The sequence below is a fragment of the Arachis hypogaea genome, chromosome 20 (genome assembly GCF_003086295.3).
Source record: "Arachis hypogaea cultivar Tifrunner chromosome 20, arahy.Tifrunner.gnm2.J5K5, whole genome shotgun sequence".
NCBI lineage: Eukaryota > Viridiplantae > Streptophyta > Magnoliopsida > Fabales > Fabaceae > Arachis > Arachis hypogaea.
Window position 1 is genome coordinate 39,102,583 of NC_092055.1, and position 23,976 is coordinate 39,126,558.

At 38.3% G+C, this 23,976-nt stretch overlaps 1 non-coding gene across 1 annotated transcript; it reads right to left on the reverse strand.

Moving 5' to 3' along the window:
• Nucleotides 1–22,915: 22,915 nt before the first annotated feature.
• On the reverse strand, nucleotides 22,916–23,023 carry LOC112787350 (small nucleolar RNA R71). Its single transcript, XR_003194768.1, has one exon. It is a non-coding gene; the product is annotated as a small nucleolar RNA R71 (small nucleolar RNA).
• Between the last annotated feature and the right edge of the window lie 953 nt (nucleotides 23,024–23,976).

Here is a 23,976-nt window from a genome sequence, read left to right on the forward strand (position 1 = left end):
CACGACCGGGGTAACGTGCCATTTCCAGCTTTGGTATCTGACTTAGTCGCTGTTGTGGGTGTTTCTTGGGAAGCCAAAGATAAGAAGATTATGGTTCCGGCTAAGGGCGATGTGGTCCCAAGCAGAAAATACCTATACCTTCCCATGAACAAACCAAGCCTCGACATGGCCCCGCCACTTCTTTTTCCTTCTAGCTCATCATCACCACCACTGAGATCCACACATCAAAGGATAGAGGATCTTCACCGGAAGCTTGATAGATATGAGAGGAGTAACCACCGCCGGTATACTTATATCAAGAAACTTCTGCATTGTGTTGCCCCTAGCATGGAGGAACCTGAGATATTCACATCCACTTCGAACCCAAGCGATGAAAGTTCTGATGGAGGGGATAGTGAAGACTCCGGCCCCGACCGTCCCTTGCGTATCATTCATAGCATGGAGGATCGTGCTAATTTCTAAAGTGTGGGGAGGTCGTTCGACCGATCTCCATGGGTAACACTCTTTTCCCCTTAATACCCATGGATTTATCTTTCTCTTTTTATATATTGCATGTGTAGTTAGTCTTGCTTGTAAATACTCTTTGCATGATGGTTAGTTTCTATAAAGTTACTTGGTCAAAACAATAACTTTCTTTCCAAGCTGGGTGACCTACCAAAATTTTGAAAATTTCTGTAGTAAACTTGCTTTAAGAATGTATTTTGGAACATAGTGATTGAGTTAAGAACACAAGCATGAAAGTTTTGAGCCTATTACATGGTTACATCTTTTAACCATTATTTCCATTCTTGTGTGCATATCTCTCTCTCTATGAGTGTGATCCTTGCTTTGTCTAATTCTATATGTCCATTTCTTTGTGTATGAATGTATTTGCATGATTAAGGCCATCATTTCAACAGTCACTTTTCCCAAATAGCCTTAACCCTTGTATCTACCATTGCTAACCAATTTTGAGCCTTTGATAAACCCTCTTGTTCTTAAACAGAGCACATCAACAACCCTAAGTGAAAAACCATGAATGTCCCTGAATTTGAATCCTTGATTGGCTTAGGTGAGTTAGGATGTGTATCATTCAAATAGGGGGGGTATACTTTGGAAATTCGGGTAGGTATATAGGCATGTAATTGTAGTGTAATTGAAAATTCTAGGATCTTGGGAACATACTCATGTGCTAAATGATTATACCGTATGCATTGACACTTTGGTTCACAAAGAAACCCCCAAAGAAAAGGGGATGATGACAATATAAAAAAAAAAAGAGGGCAATGAAAAAAAAAATGCCCCAAGATAAAGTAATAAAAACAATGCATATAGTAGGTAGATTGCAAAGAATGCATGAGTATGTAAAAAGGGTAAAATTCAAGGGTAGCTAGGAATGTATTGTAGTTGTATAGGTTGTTTTAGGTGTCTAGTGGGATCCGAGGTTGATCAAGGACTCAAATTTTAAACCCACTTAGCCATATACATCCTTACCTTCACCTTATCCCCATTACAACCCATGAATAAGACCTCATGATACTTGTAAGCATGCATTAAGTAATTGTTGATTGATTAGATGAAAGACAAATCTTGGAAAGCATGATTAGGAGGAGATTGAGTGATGAACCCTATACACTTGAGTGAATAGAGCGGATACACTTCCGGTGAGGGTTCGAGGCTCAATGCTTGCTCCCGGCTTTCACAAGCGTTCGTTTAGCAAGTTATATGCACTCTATGGTGATGTTTAATTTGGTAGGATTCATGAATTGCATACTGTTTTCACCCTATATGCTCACATGTATTCTTGAAGGATGAATTCACTTTTGACCAAGTAGGTAGATGATTTTACATTAGTTGCATGCATCCGTTTAGGTACTTAGCATTTCATAAATCCTTTCCCATCATAATCTTTGGTCTTTTTATTTTAAGCATGAGGACTTGCTTGGTTTAAGTGTGGGAAGAATTGATAAACCCCGATTTTGTGGTTTATCTTGTGCTTATTTTGGGGGATTCTATCAATATTTCTCACACTTATTCACAAGAAATACATGGTTTTGTGTTCACTTCCCAATACTACTCTATGATGAAAAACATGCTTATTTTGCCTTGAAATTGCCATATTTTAATCCTCTTCTATTGCCATTCGATGCCGTGATGTTTTTGTTGAGTAATTTTAGGAATTATAGGGCAGGAATGACTTAGAAGAGAGGGAGAAAGCATGTACAAAAAGGGAGGAACATGAAGAATTGAAGTCTTGGGAGCAGCAGCATCGGCGCGTCCGCGCACTCCACGCACACGCGTGGATGGGATTGGCTGGAAGCGGCACGAAAGGATGGACGTATCTGCGCAGATTGGAAGATTCCTATCGACGCGCGCACGCATGGCGCGCACGCGTGGGAAGCTGCACGTGACCTCATTAAGAGAAATCGTGCCTGGCGATTTCTGAGGCCAAGGAGGCCCAACTTCAAGCTGTTCCTGCATGGAAAAGACCCAAGGATGCTAGGGGGAAAGGGAGAGATGACTCATTTTACACTAGGACACAATTTTAGCTAGTTTTTGTTTTCTTTGGTTATTCTAGAGAGAAACCCTTGTTCCTCTCTAGATCTAGTTTCTATTTTGATCTTCCCTTGTTGATTTGTGAATTGGATTTTGTTAATTACAGTTTTAATTGTTAAATTTGAATTCCTTGTTACAATCTTGCTTACATTTAGTGATAGTTTTATGATTCTTGTCAATTGTCATTTTATACCCATTTCATGAATGTTGTGAATCTTGACTTGTTGATGTTGCATTGATGATTTCTATGTTTAATCTTGTTGATTACTTAATTGTATGTTGATAATTGTTAGTGGGTATTTGTGGAATTCAATTTAATTGCTATTTTGAACATGTCTTTTATTAATGCTTACCAAGTGTTTGATGAATTGTTTACTTTGATTATGGAGTATTCTTTTCCACTCTTGGCCTAGGTCAAGGGAATTGGGTAAACTTGAGTCATTGGGTCTAATAGATTTGATGATTTCGGAGCCCTTGGTGGTCAATTTGATACTCATTGACGCCAACCCACTACTAATTTAATTAGTAGGTAGGTTGGGACTTATGGGTTGATGTGGCCAAAGCCATTTGACATACCTTAAGTCTAGGGGTAGATATCACGTACTTAAGACTTTGGGGGTAGACCTAATGAGCTTGGTTCCTCATAATTGTCAAGATATAGTTGTTGGACAAGGATTGTGATCCCAATTCCCATGCCTAGTCAAGAGTTGTTTTTATCATTCATATTTGAAACCCAATTTCCAATTTCAATTGCCTTAGTTATAGTTACTTGTTTGGTTTAAGTAGAATTAAATAAAATATTGCTTGTTCATTGGAATTGCTCAAGTTTTACTTAGGTGGTTGAATTAGTTTATTGCAATTTAAGATTACTTGCTTGTTAAGATTTCCATTTATTTTCATGTTTATAACTCACAACCCTGGATTTCTAACCAATGTCGAAGCACATGTTTGCCCATTCCTTGTGAGACGACCCGAGGTTTGAATATTTCGGTTATTTCTATTGGGGTTGAACTTGTGACAACCAAATCCCTCTTCTAAATTTGACCCCCCCCCCGAGGATTATTGTTGGTAGAGCTATACTTACGACGAGGTGTTATTAAAGAGAAATCTACCAATACACCGCTGGGGCGTACGTCAGTTACAAGATAACCATAGCTTGCTTCAAGCCGACAATCTCCGTGGGATCGACCCTTACTCATGTAAGGTATTACTTGGACGACCCAGTGCACTTGCTGGTTAGTTGTGCAGAGTTGCAAAAGTGTGATTGTAATTTCGTGCACCAAGTTTCTGGCGCCGTTGCCGGGGATCGTTCGAGTTTAGACAACTGACGATTTATCTTGTTGTTTAGATTAGGAATATTTTATTTTTGTTGGTTTAGAGTCTTTTATTTGAGTTTAGTTTTATATTTTTAAGTTTGGTGTCAATTGCATGATTTTATTTTCTTTTAATTTTTCGAAATTGCATGTCCTTAGTTATTTCTTGATCTTTAAAATTCTAAGTTTGGTGTCTTCTTTGTGTTTTTCCTTTAATTTTTCGAAAATTTTTGTTTGATTCTCTAAAAATTTTAAGTTTGGTGTGTTTTTGTGCTTTTATTTACTTAAAAATTTTTCAAAAATTTGTTCTTGGTGTTCATCTTGATCTTCAAAGTGTTCTTGGTGTTCATCTTGACATTCAAAGTTTTCTTGTTTGTTCTTTGTGTTTTGATCTAAAATTTCTAAGTTTAGTGTCATTTTGTTGTTTTTCTCTTTTCGCATTAAAATTCAAAAATAAAAAAATATCATTTCCTTATTTTACTCATAAATTTCAAAATTTTGCATTAATTTAGTCAAAGATTTTCAAAATCATATCTTTTTTTTAGTCAAGTCAATATTCTAATTTCAAAAATTGATCTTTTCAAATCTTTTTCAAAAATCAAATCTTTTTAATTTCTGCAATCATATCTTTTTCAAAATAATTCTCAATCATATCTTTTTTTTTTATTAGAAATTGTATCTTCTCAATCAAATCTTTTTCAAAATAATTTTCAATCATATCTTTTTAATTGCTAATTTCAAAATCTTTTTCAAAAAAATCACTTAGCTACTTTCCTCTTTCACATTTCGAAATTAACTAAGCATTTTTTTTCAAAATCTTTTTAATTAATTAATTAATTTAGTTTTCAATTTGCTTTGATTTTTTTTTCTTTTAGTTTTTTAAATTTTATTTTATTTTCCATTTATTTTATTTTATTATTTTCAGTCACTTTTAATTAAATAAAAAAAATAAAAAATAAAAAAATATAAATAAAAATAAAAATATAATTTAATTGCAATTCATATCAATTCCCTTTTCTCCATCATGGACATAAGTGGAAACGAACAGTCCAGAAGGACTCTGGGGTCATATATGCTAACCCCATTACAGCTGCATATGGGAGTAGCATCTGTATACCTCCCATCAAAGCAAGCAGCTTTGAGCTAAATCCTCAGCTCATTATCATAGTGCAGCAAAATTGTCAGTATTCCGGTCTCCCACAGGAGGAACCTACTGAGTTTCTAGCACAGTTCTTACAAATTGCTGAGACAGTACGTGATAAACTTTATTGTTAAGAGTCATTTATTTTTCTGTTTTTATTTTCTACCTTCTATTATTATGGGTCTGCTCCTATATTTATTTTTTGAGTCTTATTTTTATTCCATAATCAATAAAAATTTAAAGTTTATGTCTTAAAGCTATGAATGTCCTATGAATCCATCACCTTTCTTAAATAAAAAGAGTATTTTTAATTGAAAAAAAAAAAGAAGTACATGAATTTCAAATTTTAAAACAGTTTAATTATTTTGATGTGGTGGCAATACTATTATTTTCTGAATGAATGCTTGAACAGTGCATATTTTTGAATTTGATTGTTTATGAATATTAAAATTGTTGGCTCTTGAAAGAATGATGGGAAAAGGAGAAATGTTATCTGATGATCTGAAAAATCATAAAATTGATTCTTGAAGTAAGGAAAAGCAGTGAAAAGCTTGCAAAAAAAAAAAAGAAGAGGCAAAAAAAAAAAAAAGAAAAGAGAGAAAAGAAAAAGAAAAGCAAGCAGAAAAAGCCAATACCCCTTTAAACCAAAAGGCAAGGGTGATGAAAAGGATCCAAGGCTTTGAGCATTAGTGGATAGGAGGACCTACAGGAATAAAATCCTGGCCTAAGCGGCTAAACCAAGCTGTCCCTAACCATGTGCTTGTGGCGTGAAGGTGTCAAGTGTAAACTTGAGACTGAGCGGTTAAAGTCGAGGTCCAAAGCAAAAAGAAGAGTGTGCTTAAGAACCCTGGACACCTCTAATTGGGAACTCTAGCAAAGCCGAGTCACAATCTGAAAAGGTTTACCCAGTTATATGTCTGTGGCATTTATGTATCCGGTGGTAATACTGGAAAACAAAGTGCTTAGGGCCACAGCCAAGACTCATAAAGTAGTTGTGTTCAAGAATCAACATACTTAACTAAGAGAATCAATAACACTATCTGGATTCTAAGTTCCTATAGATGCCAATCATTCTTAACTTCAAGGAATAAAGTGAGTTGCCAAAACTGTTCAGAAGCAAAAAAAAGCTAAAAGCCCCGCTCATCTAATTAATACTGATCTTCATAGATGTTTTTGGAATTCATTGTATATTCTCTTCTTTTTATCCTATTTGATTTTCAGTTGCTTGGGGACAAGCAACATTTTAAGTTTGGTGTTGTGATGAGCGGATAATTTATACGCTTTTTGGCATTGTTTTTAGTATGTTTTTAGTATATTTTAATTAGTTTTTATTATATTTTTATTAGTTTTTATTTAAAATTAACTTTTCTGGTCTTTACTATGAGTTTGTATGTTTTTCTGTGATTTCAGGTATTTTCTAACTGAAATTGAGGGACCTGAGCAAATATCTGATTCAGAGGCTGAAAAAGGACTGCAGATGCTGTTGGATTCTGACCTCCCTACACACAAAGTGGATTTTCTAGAGCTACAGAAGCCCAATTAGCTCACTCTCACTTGCGTTGAAAAGTAGACATCATGGGCTTTCCAGCAATATATAATACTTCATACTTTGCCCGAGATTTGATGGCCCAAATAGGCGTTCCAAGTCAGCCCAAAGAATTCTGGCGTTTAACGCCGAAACTGGCATAAAAACTTTTAAACGCCCAAACAAGCACAAAAGCTGGTGTTTAACTCCAAGAAAAGTCTCTACACATGAAAGCTTCAATGCTCAGCCCAAGCACATACCAAGTGGGCCCTGGAAGTGGATTTTTACACTAAACACCCTAGCTTACTCATTTTCTGTAACCCTAGGTCACCAGTTTACTATAAAAACTACTTTTAGTGATTCATCTTGTACCTCATGACATTCTACACGTTTCATATTGTATCTTCTACGGTATGAGTCTCTAAACCCCATTGTTGGGGGTGAGGAGCTTTGCTGTTCTTCATGAATTAATGCAATTACTACTGTTTTCCATTCTATCATGCTTGCTTCTATTCTAAGATATTCATTCACACTTCAACCTGATGAATGTGATGATCCGTGACAATCATCATCATTCTCACCTATGAACGCGTGCCTGACAACCACCTCCGTTCTACCTTAGATTGAATGCATATCTCTTAGCCTCATGATTCAGATCAGAGTCTTCGTGATATAAGCTAGAATTATTGGCGGCCATTCCTGAGATCCGGAACATCTAAACCTTGTCTGTGGTATTCTGAGTAGGATCTGGGAAGGGATGGCTGTGACGAGCTTCAAACTCGCGAGTGTTGGGCATGTGACAGACGCAAAAGGATCAATGGATCCTATTCCAGCATGATCGAGAACCGACAGATGATTAGCCGTGCGGTGACAGTGCATTTGGAACATTTTCACTGAGAGGACGGGAAGTAGCCATTGACAACGATGATGCCCAACTTAAAGCTTGCCATGGAAGGAGCCTTGCGTGCATGAAGAAGAAGATAGTAGGAAAGCAGAGATTCAGAAGACAAAGCATCTCCAAAGCCTCAACCTGTTCTTCATTACTGCATAACAAGTATTTATTTCATGTTCTTTTACTTTTTACAATCAAATCTGAGAATTATTGATATCCTGACTAAGAGTTATAGTGCACGAATTATGAATCACACTTTTCACAACTCGTACCACTGACCAGCAAGTGCACTGGGTCGTCCAAGTAATACCTCACGTGAGTAAGGGTCGAATCCCACGGAGATTGTTGGTTTGAAGCAATCTATGGTTATCTTGTAAATCTTAGTCAGGAAGTCAATTATGTTTATCATTTGTATTGCAAATAAACAATAGAGCATGGATTAAAGGTTACTTGTTATGCAATAATGGAGAATATGTTGGAGTTTTGGAGATGCTTTGTCTTCGGAGTCTCTGCTTTCCTCTGTCTTCTTGTTCACGCACGCACGTCCTCCTATGGCAAGCTGTGTGTTGGTGGATCACCGTTGTCAATGGCTACCTTCCATCCTTCCAGTGAAAACTACGCTCACGCGCTCTGTCACAGCACGGCTAATCACCGGTTGGTTCTCAATCCGGTTGGAATAGGATTTACTATCCTTTTGCGTCTGTCACTAACGCCCAGCCTTCAGGAGTTTGAAGCTCGTCACAGTCATTCAATCCTTGAATCCTACTCGGAATACCACAGACAAGGTTTAGACTTTCCGGATTCTCATGAATGTTGCCATCAGTTCTAGCTTATACCACGGAGATTCTGATTAAGGAATCTAAGAGATACTCATTCAATCGTATATAGAACGGAGGTGGTTGTCAGGCACACGTTCATGATTTGAGGAAGGTGATGAGTGTCACAGATCATCACCTCCATCACAGTTAAGCGCGAATGAACATCTTAGATAGGAACAAGCGTGTTTGAATGGAAAACAGAAATACTTGCATTAATTCATCGAGACACAACAGAGCTCCTCACCCCCAACAATGGGGTTTAGAGACTCATGCCGTCAGAGAATACAAAGTTTAGATCTAAAATGTCATGAGATACAAAATAAGTCTCTAAAAGTTGTTTAAATACTAAACTAGTAGCCTAGGTTTACAAAAAATGAGTAGACTATGATGGATGATGCAGAGATCCACTTCTGGGGCCCACTTGGTGTGTGCTGGAGCTGAGATTTAAGTGAGTCACGTGCAGAGGCCATTTGTGGAGTTGAACGCCAGTTTTTGTGCCAGTTTGGGTGTTCAACTCCAGCTTTTGATCCTTTTCTGGCGCTGGACGCCAGAATTGGGCAGAGAACTGGCGTTGAACGCCAGTTTACGTTGTCTATCCTTGTGCAAAGTATGGACTATTATATATTTCTGAAAGCCCTGGATGTCTACTTTCCAACGCAATTGGAAGCATTCCATTTCGAGTTCTGTAGCTCCAGAAAATCTACTTTGAGTGCAGGGAGGTCAGAATCCAACAGCATCAGCAATCCTTTTTCAGCCTGAATCAGATTTTTGCTCAGCTCCCTCAATTTCAGCCAGAAAAATACCTGAAATTACAGAAAAACACACAACTCATAGTAAAGTCCAGAAATATGAATTTTTCCTAAAAACTAATGAAAATAGACTAAAAACTAACTAAAACATACTCAAAACTATATGAAATTAACTCCAAAAAGCGTATAAAATATCCGCTCATCACAACACCAAACTTAAACTGTTGCTTGTCCTCAAGCAACTAGACAAATAAAATAGAAGACTAATAGGTTGAGAAGTAATAATATCTCAGAGTTTTTGAGTGAAGCTCAGATTCTAATTAGATGAGCGGGACTAGTAGCTTTTTGCTTCTGAACAGTTTTGGCATCTCACTTTATCCATTGAAGCTCAGAGTGATTGGCCTCCCAGCAAGCGCTTCTTTATTGTCTTTAGCTAGACCTTGCTGAGCTTTTAATCTAGCTTCAGCCTTGAGCATTTTTGCTCAATGTTTCCTTCAAGATAATGCTTGATTCTCTGTCCATTGACAATGAACTTCTTATCAGAATCAATATCTTGAAGCTCCACATAACCATATGGTGACACACTTGTAATCACGTATGGTCCCCTCCACCGGGATTTCAGTTTCCCGGGGAATAGCCTGAGTCTAGAGTTAAACAACAGGACCTTCTGTCCTGGTTCAAAAATTCTAGATGACAGCTTTCTGTCATGCCATTTTTTTTATTTTTCTTTATAAAGCTTGGCATTTTCGAAAGCTGTGAATCTGAATTCCTCTAGCTCATTTAGCTGGAGCAATCGTTTTTCTCCTGCTAATTTGGCATCAAAGTTTAGGAATCTGGTTGCCCAGTAGGCCTTATGTTCCAGTTCCACGGGCAGGTGACATGCCTTACCATACACGAGTTGGTATGGAGATGTCCCTATGGGGTCTTGAATGCTGTCCTGTAAGCCCACAGAGCATCATCCAGGCTCCGTGCCCAATCCTTTCTACGGGTGTTTACTGTCCGTTCCAGGATTCTCTTTAATTCTTTGTTAGAGACTTCAGCTTGCCCATTGGTTTGTGGATGATATGGAGTGGCCACCTTGTGGCGAATTCCATACCGAACCATGGCAGAGTAAAGCTGTTTATTGCAGAAGTGAGTGCCCCCATCACTGATTAGTACTCTAGGGACACCAAACCTGCTAAAGATATATTTCAGGAGGAACTTCAGCACTGTTTTAGTATCATTGGTGGGTGTGGCAATAGCCTCTACCCATTTTGATACATAGTCAACTGCCACCAGAATATAAGTGTTTGAGTATGATGGTGGGAAAGGTCCCATGAAGTCAATTCCCCATACGTCAAACAACTCAATTTCCAAGATTCCTTGTTGAGGCATGGCGTAACCATGAGGCAGGTTACCAGCTCTTTGGCAACTGTCACAATTATGTACAAACTCTCGGGAATCTTTATAGAGTGTGGGCCAATAGAAGCCACATTGGAGGACCTTGGTGGCTGTTCGCTCACCTCCAAAATGGCCTCCATATTGAGATCCATGGCAATGCCTCAGGATCCTCTGTGCTTCTTCTCTAGGCACACACCTACGGATAGTTCCGTCTGCACATCTCTTAAAGAGATAAGGTTCATCCCACAAGTAGTACTTTGCATCAGTAATTAATTTCTTCTTTTGTATCCTGTTGTACTCCTTGGGTATGAACCTTGCAGCTTTATAGTTTGCAATATCGGCAAACCATGGTGCTTCCTGAATGGCGAATAAATGCTCATCAGGAAACGTCTCAGAGATCTCAAGAGAAGGGAGGGACGTCCCTTCCACTGGCTCTATCCGGGACAGATGATCAGCCACTTGGTTCTCTGTCCCTTTTTTGTCTCTTATTTCTATATCAAATTCTTGTAGAAGCAATACCCATCTGATGAGCCTGGGTTTTGAATCCTGCTTTGTGAGTAGATATTTAAGAGCAGCATGGTCAGTATACACAATCACTTTTGATCCTACTAAGTATGATCTGAACTTGTCAATGGCGTAAACCACTGCAAGTAATTCTTTTTCTGTCGTTGTGTAATTTTTCTGGACATCATTTAGAACGCGACTGGCATAGTAAATGACATGCAGAAGCTTGTCATGCCTCTGTCCCAATACTGCACCAATGGCATGATCACTGGCATCACACATTAGCTCAAATGGTAATGTCCAGTCTGGTGCAGAAATGACTGGTGCTGTGACCAGCTTAGCTTTCAGCGTTTCAAACGCCTGCAGGCACTTTGTGTCAAACACAAATGGCGTGTCAGCAGCTAGCAGATTGCTTAGAGGTTTTGCGATTTTTGAAAAATCCTTTATAAACCTCCTATAGAATCCTGCATGCCCCAGAAAGCTTCTGATTGCCTTAACATTGGCAGGTGGTGGTAATTTTTCAATTACCTCTATTTTTGCTTGATCCACCTCTATTCCCTTGTTTGAGATTTTATGCCCAAGAACAATTCCTTCAGTCACCATGAAGTGACACTTTTCCCAGTTTAAAACTAGGTTGGTTTCTTGGCATCTTTTCAGAACAAGTTTCAGGTGATCAAGACAGGAGCTGAATGAGTCTCCATATACTGAGAAGTCATCCATGAAGACTTCCAGAAATTTTTCCACCATGTCAGAGAAAATAGAGAGCATGCATCTCTGGAAGGTTGCAAGCGCATTACATAGCCCAAATGGCATCCTTCTATAAGCAAACACTCCGGATGGACATGTGAATGCTATTTTCTCTTGATCCTGGGGATCTACTGCAATCTGGTTATAACCTGAGTAGCCATCCAAAAAGCAGTAATAATCATGACCTGCTAGTCTTTCTAGCATCTGGTCTATGAATGGTAAAGGAAAATGATCCTTTCTGGTGGCTGTATTGAGCCTTCTGTAGTCAATACACATGCGCCACCCCGTAACTGTTCTTGTAGGAACCAGTTTATTTTTTTCATTATGAATCACTGTCATGCCTCCCTTTTTTGGGACGACTTGAACAGGGCTCACCTAGGGGCTATCAGAAAAAGGATAAATAATCCCAGCCTCTAGTAACTTGGTGACCTCTTTCTGCACCACTTCCTTCATGGCTGGATTTAGCCGCCTCTGTGGTTGAACCACTGGTTTGGCATTATCCTCTAATAGGATTTTGTGCATGCATCTAGCTGGGCTTATGCCCTTAAGGTCACCTATGGACCACCCAAGAGCTGTCTTGTGTGTCCTTAGCACTTGAATAAGTGCTTCCTCTTCTTGTGAATTTAAAGCAGAGCTTATGATCACTGGAAAAGTGTCAACTTCTCCCAGAAATGCATATTTCAAGGATGGTGGTAGTGGCTTGAGCTCGGGTTTAGGAGGTTTTTCCTCTTTCAGAAGAAAGTTCAGAGGCTCTTTCATGTCCCCTGAATCCTCCAAATCAGGCTGAACATCTTTAAAGATGTCTTCCAACTCTGATTCGAGACTCTCAGCCATGTTGATCTCTTCTACCAAAGAGTCAATAAGATCAACTTTCATGCAGTCTGTTGATATGTCTAAATGCTGCATGGCTTTGACAGCATTCAACTTGAACTCATCATCGTTGACTCTCAGGGTTATTTCCCCTTGTTGGACGTCAATGAGGGATCGTCCAGTTGCTAGGAAGGGTCTTCCTAGAATGAGAGTAGCACTCTTGTGCTCCTCCATTTCCAGCACAACAAAGTCAGTGGGAAAGGCGAATGGCCCAACTCTGACAATCATGTCCTCAATCACGCCTGATGGGTATTTAGTAGAACCATCAGCAAGTTGGAGACATATCCGGGTTGGTTTAACTTCTTCAGTTAAGCCAAGCTTCCTGATAGTGGATGCAGGTATTAGGTTGATGCTTGCCCCAAGATCGCATAAAGCTGTCTTGGTGCAATTATCTTCTAATATGCATGGTATCAGAAAGCTCCCAGGGTCTTTAAGCTTTTCAGGAAAGCTCTTCAGAATGACTGCACTGCATTCTTCAGTGAGGAGAACTCTTTTTATTTCTCTCCAATCCTTCTTATGACTCAAGATCTCTTTCATGAACTTGGAATAAGAAGGTATTTGCTCAAGTGCTTCTGCAAATGGAATCTTTATTTCAAGAGTCCTGAGGTAATCTGCAAAGCGAGCAAATTGCTTATCCTGCTCCTCTTTCCGGAGTTTTTGAGGATAAGGTATCTTGGCTTTATATTCTTCAACCTTAGTTGCTGCAGGTTTATTGCCTACAGAAGTGGTTGAAGAAGCCTTTTTAGAGGGGTTGTTATCAGCATTTGTGTGTGTCTGATCCCTCACTGGCACTTGAGTGCCAGAGTTAGAAGCTGGAGTGAAACTAGACGCCAGCTCCTTGTCTGCTCCTGGCGTCTGAACGCCAGAACTGTGCTCTTTCTGGGCGTTCAGCGCCAGATCCTGCCCATTTTGGGCGTTCAACGCCAGATCCTTGCCCATTTCTGGCGTTGAACGCCAGTCCTGCTGTATTTCTGGCGTTGAACGCCAGTTTTGGCCATGGTCTGGGCGTTCAGCGCCATCCTTCCACCAATTTTCTGGCGTTTTAGCGCCAGAATTATTTTTCCCTGGGCTCTTACTGTCCTCAGTTGAATTTTGGGTGGTTTGCTCATTTCTTAGCTTTTTGCTGCCTTGAGGTGGGGTATTTAATGTTTTCCCACTTCTTTGTTGAACTGCTTGGCATTCCTCTGCTATTTGCTTTGACAGCTGCTGCTTTGTTTGCTTGAACTGTTCGTCCATATGTATATTAGCCATCCTTGTCTCTTGTAACCTGTCTTTAAATTCGGCTAGCTGCTTTGTTAGAAAGTCCAATTGCTGATTGAATTCAGCAGCTTGTTTTACAGGATTGAGTTCAGCAGTTACTGTTTTAACCTCTTCATTCATGGAAGGGTTGCTGCTTAGGTACAGATGCTGATTCCTGGCAACTGTATCAATGAGCTCTTGAGCCTCTTCAATTGTCTTTCTCATGTGGATAGATCCACCGGCCGAGTGATCAAGAGACATCTGAGCTCCTTCTGCAAGCCCATAATAGAAGATGTCTAACTGAACCCACTCTGAAAACATTTCAGAAGGGCATTTTCGTAGCATCTCTCTGTATCTCTCCCAGGCATCATAAAGAGATTCATTATCTCCTTGTTTAAAGCCTTGGATGTCCAGCCTTAGCTGTGTCATCCGTTTTGGGGGAAAGTACTGATTCAGGAATTTTTCTGTCAGCTGTTTCCATGTCTTTGTGCTGGCCTTAGGTTGGTTATTCAACCACCTCTTAGCTTGATCTTTTACAGCAAATGGAAACAGTAATAGTCTGTAGACATCCTGATCTATTTCTTTATCATGTACTGTGTCAGCAATTTGTAAAAATTGTGCCAGAAACTCTGTAGGTTCTTCCTGTGGAAGACCGGAATACTAGCAGCTTTGCTGCACCATGATAATGAGCTGAGGATTCAACTCAAAGCTACTAACTCCAATGGAGGGTATGCAGATACTACTCCCATATGAAGCAGTAGAGGGGTTTGAATATGACCCCAGAGTCCTCCTGGACTGTTCATTTCCACTTAGATCCATGATGGAGAAGGGGAGATGATGTAAAATAGGAAAAATATTTTTATTTATTTATTTATATATTTATTTCGAAAATGAAATAAATTAAAATAGAATAAATAAAAATTGAGTGAAGATTTTTGAAAAACTGAGGAGAGAGAAAGTGGTTAGGAAATTTTGAAAAGGATGTGATGATTTTGAAAAAAAAGTTTTAAATTTTGAAATAAAAAAATCTGAATTTTAGAAATATATTTCGAAAATTCGTTTTTAAAAAAGTGAGAAAAGGTATTTTTGATTTTTTAAGAGGAAAGAGAAAAACAATAAGATAGCACAAGATTTGAAATTTTTAGATCTAATGCTCCCTATTTTCAGAAATTTTGGGGGAAAAACACCAAGGAACACCAAACTTAAAAATTTTAAGATCAAGTCACCAGGAAAACTCAAGAACACGAAGAAAGAACACCAGACTTAAAATTTTTAGAAAACCAAACCAAAATTTTCGAAAATTTTAAGGAAAATCAACAAGAAAACACCAAACTTAAAGTTTGGCACAGGATCTAATAGAGAAATTATTTTTGAAAACTATTTTTTAAAAAGAAAATAAGGATTCTAAAATTTTAACACGACAATAATAAGGGACTCTAAATAAAAAAAGAAATTTTTCCTAATCTAAGCAACAAAATAATCCGTCAGTTGTTCAAACACGAACAATCCCCGGCAACGGCGCCAAAAACTTGGTGCACGAATTATGAATCACACTTTTCACAACTCGTACCACTGACCAGCAAGTGCACTGGGTCGTTCAAGTAATAACTCACGTGAGTAAGGGTCGAATCCCACGGAGATTGTTGGTTTGAAGCAATCTATGGTTATCTTGTAAATCTTAGTCAAGAAGTCAATTATGTTTATCAGTTGAATTGCAAATAAACAATAGAGCATGGATTAAAGGTTACTTGTTATGCAATAATGGAGAATATGTTGGAGTTTTGGAGATGCTTTGTCTTCTGAGTCTCTGCTTTCCTCTGTCTTCTTGTTCACGCACACACGTCCTCCTATGGCAAGCTGTGTGTTGGTGGATCACCGTTGTCAATGGCTACCTTCCATCCTTCCAGTGAAAACTACGCTCACGCGCTCTGTCACAGCACGGCTAATCACCGGTTGGTTCTCGATCCGGTTGGAATAGGATTTACTATCCTTTTGCGTCTGTCACTAATGCCCAGCCTTCAGGAGTTTGAAGCTCGTCACAGTCATTCAATCCTTGAATCCTACTCGGAATACCACAGACAAGGTTTAGACTTTCCGGATTCTCATGAATGCCGCCATCAGTTCTAGCTTATACCACGGAGATTCTGATTAAGGAATCTAAGAGATACTCATTCAATCGTATATAGAACGGAGGTGGTTGTCAGGCACACGTTCATGATTTGAAGAAGGTGATGAGTGTCACAGATCATCACCTCCATCACAGTTAACCGCGAATGAACATCTTAGATAGGAACAAGCGTGTTTGAATGGAAAACAGAAATACTTGCATTAATTCATCGAGACACAGCAGAGCTCCTCACCCCCAACAATAGGGTTTAGAGACTCATGCCGTCAGATAATACAAAGTTTAGATCTAAAATGTCATGAGATACAAAATAAGTCTCTAAAAGTTGTTTAAATACTAAACTAGTAGCCTAGGTTTACAAAAAATGAGTAGACTATGATGGATGATGCAGAGATCCACTTCTGGGGCCCACTTGGTGTGTGCTGGAGCTGAGATTTAAGTGAGTCACGTGCAGAGGCCATTTGTGGAGTTGAACGCCAGTTTTTGTGCCAGTTTGGGCGTTCAACTCCAGCTTTTGATCCTTTTCTGGCGCTGGACGCCAGAATTGGGCAGAGAACTGGCGTTGAACGCCAGTTTACGTCGTCTATCCTTGTGCAAAGTATAGACTATTATATATTACTGGAAAGCCCTGGATGTCTACTTTCCAACGCAATTGGAAGCATGCCATTTAGAGTTTTGTAGCTCCAGAAAATTCACTTTGAGGTCAGGGAGGTCAGAATCCAACAGCATCAGCAGTCCTTTTTCAGCCTGAATCAGATTTTTGCTCAGCTCCCTCAATTTCAGCCAGAAAAATACCTGAAATTACAGAAAAACACACAACTCATAGTAAAGTCCAGAAATATGAATTTTTCCTAAAAACTATTGAAAATAGACTAAAAACTAACTAAAACATACTCAAAACTATATGAAATTAACTCCAAAAAGTGTATAAAATATCCACTCATCAAGTTACAAGATAACCATAGCTTGCTTCAAGCCGACAATCTCCGTGGGATCGACCCTTACTCACGTAAGGTATTACTTGGACGACCCAGTGCACTTGCTGGTTAGTTGTGCGGAGTTGCAAAAGTGTGATTGTAATTTCGTGCACCAGGATACAACACAATAATTCACTCAACTACAAAGGAAACATCCTTCCGGTTAGTCTACGGTTCAGATGCAATGATACCAGTGGAGGTCTCCCAATCCTCACTGCGCACTGAAATGGCCGACCACACTACAAAAGACATAGCTCGCCAATCCGAACTTGACCTCATAGAAGAAGTTAGATCGTCCACAGCAATCAAACAATTGGGTATGCAACAACTAATCGCTCAAAGATATAATAAAAGACTTCACCCAAGGTCTTTCCAAGTAAATGACCTCGTGCTCAGAAAAACAAAACAAGCTAGACAACCATCAACCCATGGGAAACTAGCAGCCAATTGGGAAAACCCTTACCGAATCACAGAAGTCATCGGCAATAGAGCTTACCGACAACAAATCTTAGATGGTAAATATCTGCCTAATACTTGGAATGTATCTTCTTTAAAGCTATATTACAGTTAAAACCAGGGATAGGAAAGTACTCTTTTTCCTACTACCAAGATTTTTCCCAAAAAAGGGATTTTGCTTAGAGAGGTTTTAACGAGGCTAGCCTACTTGGGCCTTTGAAATCAAAGGTTTTAGAATAAATAAATTTATTATCCAGTCAATACTCTTTGAATTTCATACTTCTTGTGTAGACCCAATTTTCAGTATGCCTAGGACATACCAAAAACTGAGTACTACCAATTTGTCATCCTAATTATTATCTATTATTTATTATATGAGCCTGATTCGTTGTTAAAAGCGTAGTTAGTTAGTGAGGTACCTTTTTTTTCTGAAAACATTTGGATTAATAAATATAATCATTTATAATCAATTCACAAATAAAAACAGATAAAACAGTTATAAACAATCACACATAAATACATCACAAGCAGCTAACAACATTCAGTGATCCAGCCTTTATTAGAGTATAGACTTTTAGTTAGAACACCCCTAGATATAGCTAGATAATAACTATATACATGTACATACATACAACATCTCAGGTCCTGACCTGTTCAAGAGGTCCCTAAGCTGGCACCCAGACTAGCCTAGACTCTATACTCACCTAGTCCCTCCAAACTACTAAAGCGAGGGAAAGTACGTTCTAAGTCTTCAAAACTCAAGTCAGGTGGAACTTCATCAAAAGGTAGAACATCATCTGCTACTCCTCTGCACGATCAGACATTGCCATAGGACGTCTCTCTGGTACCCCATCAAGTAGCCACACAACAGGAGTCTCGTACACAGGATTTAAGTTAAAGTTCGCATACAAACGGGGTGCAGACATTGGCTGGTCTCACAGTATATACATATAAACAGAGAACGGGATTCACCCTAGACTCAGAAGACTATCTAGAGCAGAATCCTCTTCTTGCGAACGGTCATCAGTGAACTATGGTAAGGTACTCTTACTTCCATCTGAAGGGGGAAGGGAGAGAGAAGGGGTAAGAACTGGGGAGTTCTTAGTAGGGTCGGGGTTATTAGTTAAGTTCATTAATTTCGTGTTGTTTAGCAGATAAATCGCAGAATACCGAGAAGCAGTAGACAGAAAAAACAGATAAATAGAGAAAATAAAGAAAACAGAAAGCAAAACACAAACAAAAGAATACAAGAAAACAAAACACAGACACAGTGAATAGAATACAAACAAAGAAGGCATACATTCAAACAACAATCATAACAGAGGAAATGCGCAACCAAGTATGATGCATGTCTGTCCTATGCAGGCCATGAGCTCACGTGTCGGTTTATACCCTGCAGCCCGACATTACCTAGGAACTAGTCCTAGATATGGCTTTATCTCTGTAGGTGAACTTCGGCCTACAGAAACAGCACTCCCATAAGTGAACTTCGGCTTACAGGAATAGTTTAATCACAATACAACAACTTTCTGTAGGTGAATGATGAGCGGATAATTTATACACTTTTTGACATTATTTTTAGTATGTTTTTAGTAGGATCTAGTTACTTTTAGGGATATTTTTAATAGATTTTGTGTTAAATTCACATTTCTAGACTTTACTATGAGTTTGTGTGTTTTTCTATGATTTCAGATATTTTCTGGCTAAAATTAAGGGACTTGAGCAGAAATCAGATTCAGAGGTTGAAAAAGGACTGCTGATGTTGTTGGATTCTGACCTCCCTGCACTCAAAGTGGATTTTCTGGAGCTACAGAACTCGAAATGGCGCGCTTCCAATTGCGTTGGAAAGTAGACATCCAGGGCTTTCCAGAAATATATAATAGTCCATACTTTGGCCAAGAATTGACGACGTAAACTGGCGTTCAACGCCAGCTTTCTACCCAAATCTGGCGTCCAGCGCCAGAAAAGGATCCAAAACCAGAGTTGAACGCCAGAAATGGATCAAAACCTGGCGTTCAACTCCACAAATGGCCTCTGCACGTGCTACACTTACGCTCAGCCCAAACACACACCAAGTGGGCCCCGGAAGTGGATTTATACATCAAATACTTACTCATGTAAACCCTAGTAGCTAGTTTATTATAAATAGGAACTCTTACTATTGTATTAGGCATCTTTGGATTACCTTATGATCCTTTGATCACGCTTTAGGGGGCTGGCCATCTCGGCCATACCTGGACCTTCACTTATGTATTTTCATACGGTAGAGTTTCTACACTCCATAGATTAAGGTGTGGAGCTCTGCTGTTCCTCAAAGATTAATGCAAAGTACTACTGTTTTCTATTCAATTCTTCTTATTTCGCTTCTAAGATATCCATTCGCACCCAAGAACGTGATGAAGGTGATGATTATGTGTGACGCTCATCATCCTTCTCCCTTATGAACGCGTGCCTGACAAACACTTCCGTTCTACATGAAATAAGCTAGAATGAATATCTCTTAGATCTCCTAACCAGAATCTTCGTGGCGTAAGCTAGAATGATGGCGGCATTCAAGAGAATCCGGAAAGTCTAAACCTTGTCTGTGGTATTCCAAGCAGGATTCAATGATTGAATGACTGTGACGAGCTCCTAACTCGCGATTGCAGGGCGTTAGTGACAGACGCAAAAGGATAGTAAATCCTATTCCAGCATGATCGAGAACCGACAGATGAATAGCCGTGCCGTGACAGGGTGCGTGAGCATATTATTCACTGAGAGGATAAGATGAAGCCATTGACAAGGGTGATGCCTCCAGACGATTAGCCGTGCCGTGACAGGGCATTGGATCATTTTCCCGTGAGATGACCGAAAGTAGCCATTGACAGTGGTGATGTATCACATAAAGCCAGCCATGGAAAGGAATGAGACTGATTGGATGAAGATAGCAGGAAAGCAGAGGTTCAGAAGAACGAAAAGCATCTCCATTCACTTATCTAAAATTCCTACCAATGAATTACATAAGTATCTCTATCCCTATTTTATTATATAATATTCGAAAACACCATTATCAATTTATATCTGCCTGACTGAGATTTGCAAGGTGACCATAGCTTGCTTCATACCAACAATCTCCGTGGGATTCGACCCTTACTCACGTAAGGTATTACTTGGACGACCCAGTGCACTTGCTGGTTAGTTGTATCGAAGTTGTGACAGACAATAAAACTAGATCAGAGCACCAGGCCTTTGAAGCCATGGATATGTATCACAATTTCGTGCACCAAGTTTTTGGTGCCGTTGCCGGGGATTGTTCGAGTTTGGACAACTGAAGGTTCATCTTGTTGATCAGATTAGGTAATTTTCTTTTTGTTTTCTTTTCAAAAATTTTTCAAAAATATTTCAAAATCTTCTCACTTGTTTTCGAAAAAAAAAATGTTTTCAAAAATATTATTTTTCTTCAGAATTTTTAAGAATGAATTCTAGTGTTTCATGAAGCATGTTGAAGCCTATCTGGCTGTAAAGCCATACCCAAACTACTTTGGGATTGGCATTCAACTAATCACTCCAGTCCATGTAATTATATACTAAAGCTTGGCTGGCTATTAAGCCATGCCTGACCCTTTGATTGGAGCTTTAAGACTAACATGGCAAGATTCCTGGAATTCATATTAAAAATTTTGAAATCCTTATTTTTATTTTTCACAATAATTTTTGAAAAAAAAAATAAATAAAAATACAAAAAAAAATTAGAAAATCATAAAATTCAAAAATATTTTTGTGTTTCTTGTTTGAGTCTTGAGTCATGTTATAAGTTTGGTGTCAATTGCATATACATCTTGCATTTTTTCGAAAATATCATGCATTAATAGTGTTCTTCATGATCTTCAAGTTGTTCTTGGTAAGTCTTCTTGTTTGATCTTGATGATTTTTTGTTTTGTGTCTTTTCATGTTTATCATATGCATTCTTGAATTCTTAGTGCGTAAGCATTAAAGAATTCTAAGTTTGGTGTCTTGCATGTTTTCTTTGCATTAAAAATTTTTCAAAAATATGTTCTTGATGTTCATCTTGACATTCAAAGTGTTCTTGGTGTTCATCTTGACACTCATATCATTCATGCATGCATTCATTATTTGATCTAAAAATTTCATGCATTGCATCATTTTTCTTGTTTTTCCCTTGCATCATAAAAATTCAAAAATCAAAAAATATCTTTCCCTTTTTCTCTCATCAAATTCGAAAATTTGAGTTGACTTTTTCAAAAATTTTTAAAATCAAGTTGTTTCTTATGAGTCAAATCAAATTTTCAATTTGAAAATCTTATCTTTTTCAAAAATCAAATCTTTTTCAAATTTCTTAGTTATTTTAGAAAATTCTAAAAATATTTTTTCAAAAATCTTTTTCTTATTTTTATATCAAATTTTCAAAAATAACATAATCAATTAATGTTTTGATTAAAAAATTTGAAGTTTGTTACTTGCTTGTTAAGAAAGATTCAAACTTTAAGTTCTAGAATCATATCTTGTGATTTCTTATGAATCAAGTCATTAATTGTGATTTTAAAAATCAAATCTTTTTCAAAAACTAATTTCTATCATATCTTTTCAAAAAAAATATCTTCTTATCTTATCTTTTTCAAAATTTGATTTCAAAGTATCTTCTCTAACTTCCCAACTTCTAATCTTTTCAAATTTGTTTCAACTAACTAACTAACTTTTTGTTTGTTTCTTAACTTTTTCAAAACTACCTAACTAACTCTCTCTCTCTAATTTTCGAAAATATCTTCCTTCTTTTTCAAAAATTTCTTTTTTTATTAACTAATTATTTTTATTTTTTATATAAAAAAAAATTTGAAAAAAATACTAACCTTTTTCAAAAACTATTTTCAAAAATCACTAACTCTTTTTCAAAAATTGCTTTCGAAAATTCACTTCCCCCTCTCATCTTCTTCTATTTGTTTATTGATATACTAACATCTTTCCTTCAACTCTCCAAAAATCCAAACCCCCTCTCTCTCTGAGTTCAGATTTTCTTCCCTTCTTTTCTTCTACTAACACAAGGATCCCTATACTGTGGTATAAAGGATCCATATTATTATTACTATTTTTTCTGTGCCATCTTATTTGTCATATGAGCAGGAGCAAGGACAAGAACATTCTTGTTAAAGCAGATCCAGAACCTGAAAGGACTCTGAAGAAAAAATTAAGAGAAGCTAAAATACAACAATCCAGAGATAACCTTTCAGAAATTTTCGAACAGGAAAAGGAGATGGCAGCCGAAAATAATAATAATATAAGGAAGATGCTTGGTGACTTCACTGCACCTAATTCCAATTTACATGGAAGAAGCATCTCCATTCCTGCCATTGGAGCAAACAACTTTGAGCTGAAACCTCAATTAGTTTCTCTGATGCAGCAGAACTGCAAGTTTCATGGACTTCCATCTGAAGATCCCTTTCAGTTTTTAACTGAATTCTTGCAGATATGTGATACTGTTAAGACTAATGGAGTAGATCCTGAAGTCTACAGGCTCATGCTTTTCCCTTTTGCTGTAAGAGACAGAGCTAGATTATGGTTGGATTCTCAACCCAAAGACAGCCTGAACTCTTGGGATAAGCTGGTCACGGCTTTCTTAGCCAAGTACTTTCCTCCTCAAAAGCTGAGCAAGCTTAGAGCTGATGTTCAAACCTTCAGACAGAAAGAAGGTGAATCCCTCTATGAAGCTTGGGAAAGATACAAACAGTTGACCAAAAAGTGTCCTTCTGACATGCTTTCAGAATGGACCATCCTGGATATATTCTATGATGGTTTATCTGAGCTATCAAAAATGTCACTGGACACTTCTGCAGGTGGATCCATTCACCTAAAGAAAACGCCTGCAGAAGCTCAAGAACTCATTGACATGGTTGCTAATAACCAGTTCATGTACACTTCTGAAAGGAATCCTGTGAGTAATGGGATGCCTATGAAGAAGGGAGTTCTTGAAGTTGATACTCTGAATGCCATATTGGCTCAGAACAAAATATTGACTCAGCAAGTCAATATAATTTCTCAGAGTCTGCATGGAATGCAAGCTGCATCCAACAGTACTCAAGAGGCATCTTCTGAAGAAGAAGCCTATGATCCTAAGAACCCTGCAATAGCAGAGGTAAATTACTTAGGTGAACCTTATGGAAACACCTATAACTCAACATGGAGAAATCATCCAAATTTCTCATGGAAGGATCAAAAGCCTCAACAAGGCTTTAACAATGGTGGAAGAAACAGGTTCAGCAATAGCAAGCCTTTTCCATCATCAACTCAGCAACAGACAGAGAACTCTGAACAAAATACTTCTAATTTAGCAAATCTAGTCTCTGATCTATCTAAGGCCACTGTAAGTTTCATGAATGAAACAAGGTCTTCCATTAGAAATTTGGAAGCACAAGTGGGCCAGCTGAGTAAAAAGATCACTGGAATCCCTCCTAGTACTCTCCCAAGCAATACAGAAGAGAATCCAAAGGGAGAGTGCAAGGCCATTGACATAAGCGCCATGGCCGAACCTGTGAGGAGAGGAGAGGACGTGAATCCCAAGGAGGAAGACCTCTTGGGACGTCCAGTGATCAATAAGGAGCTTCCCTCTGAGGAACCAAAGGAATCTGAGGCTCATCTAGAGACCATAGAGATTCCATTGAACCTCCTTATGCCCTTCATGAGCTCTGATGAGTATTCCTCTTCTGAAGAGAA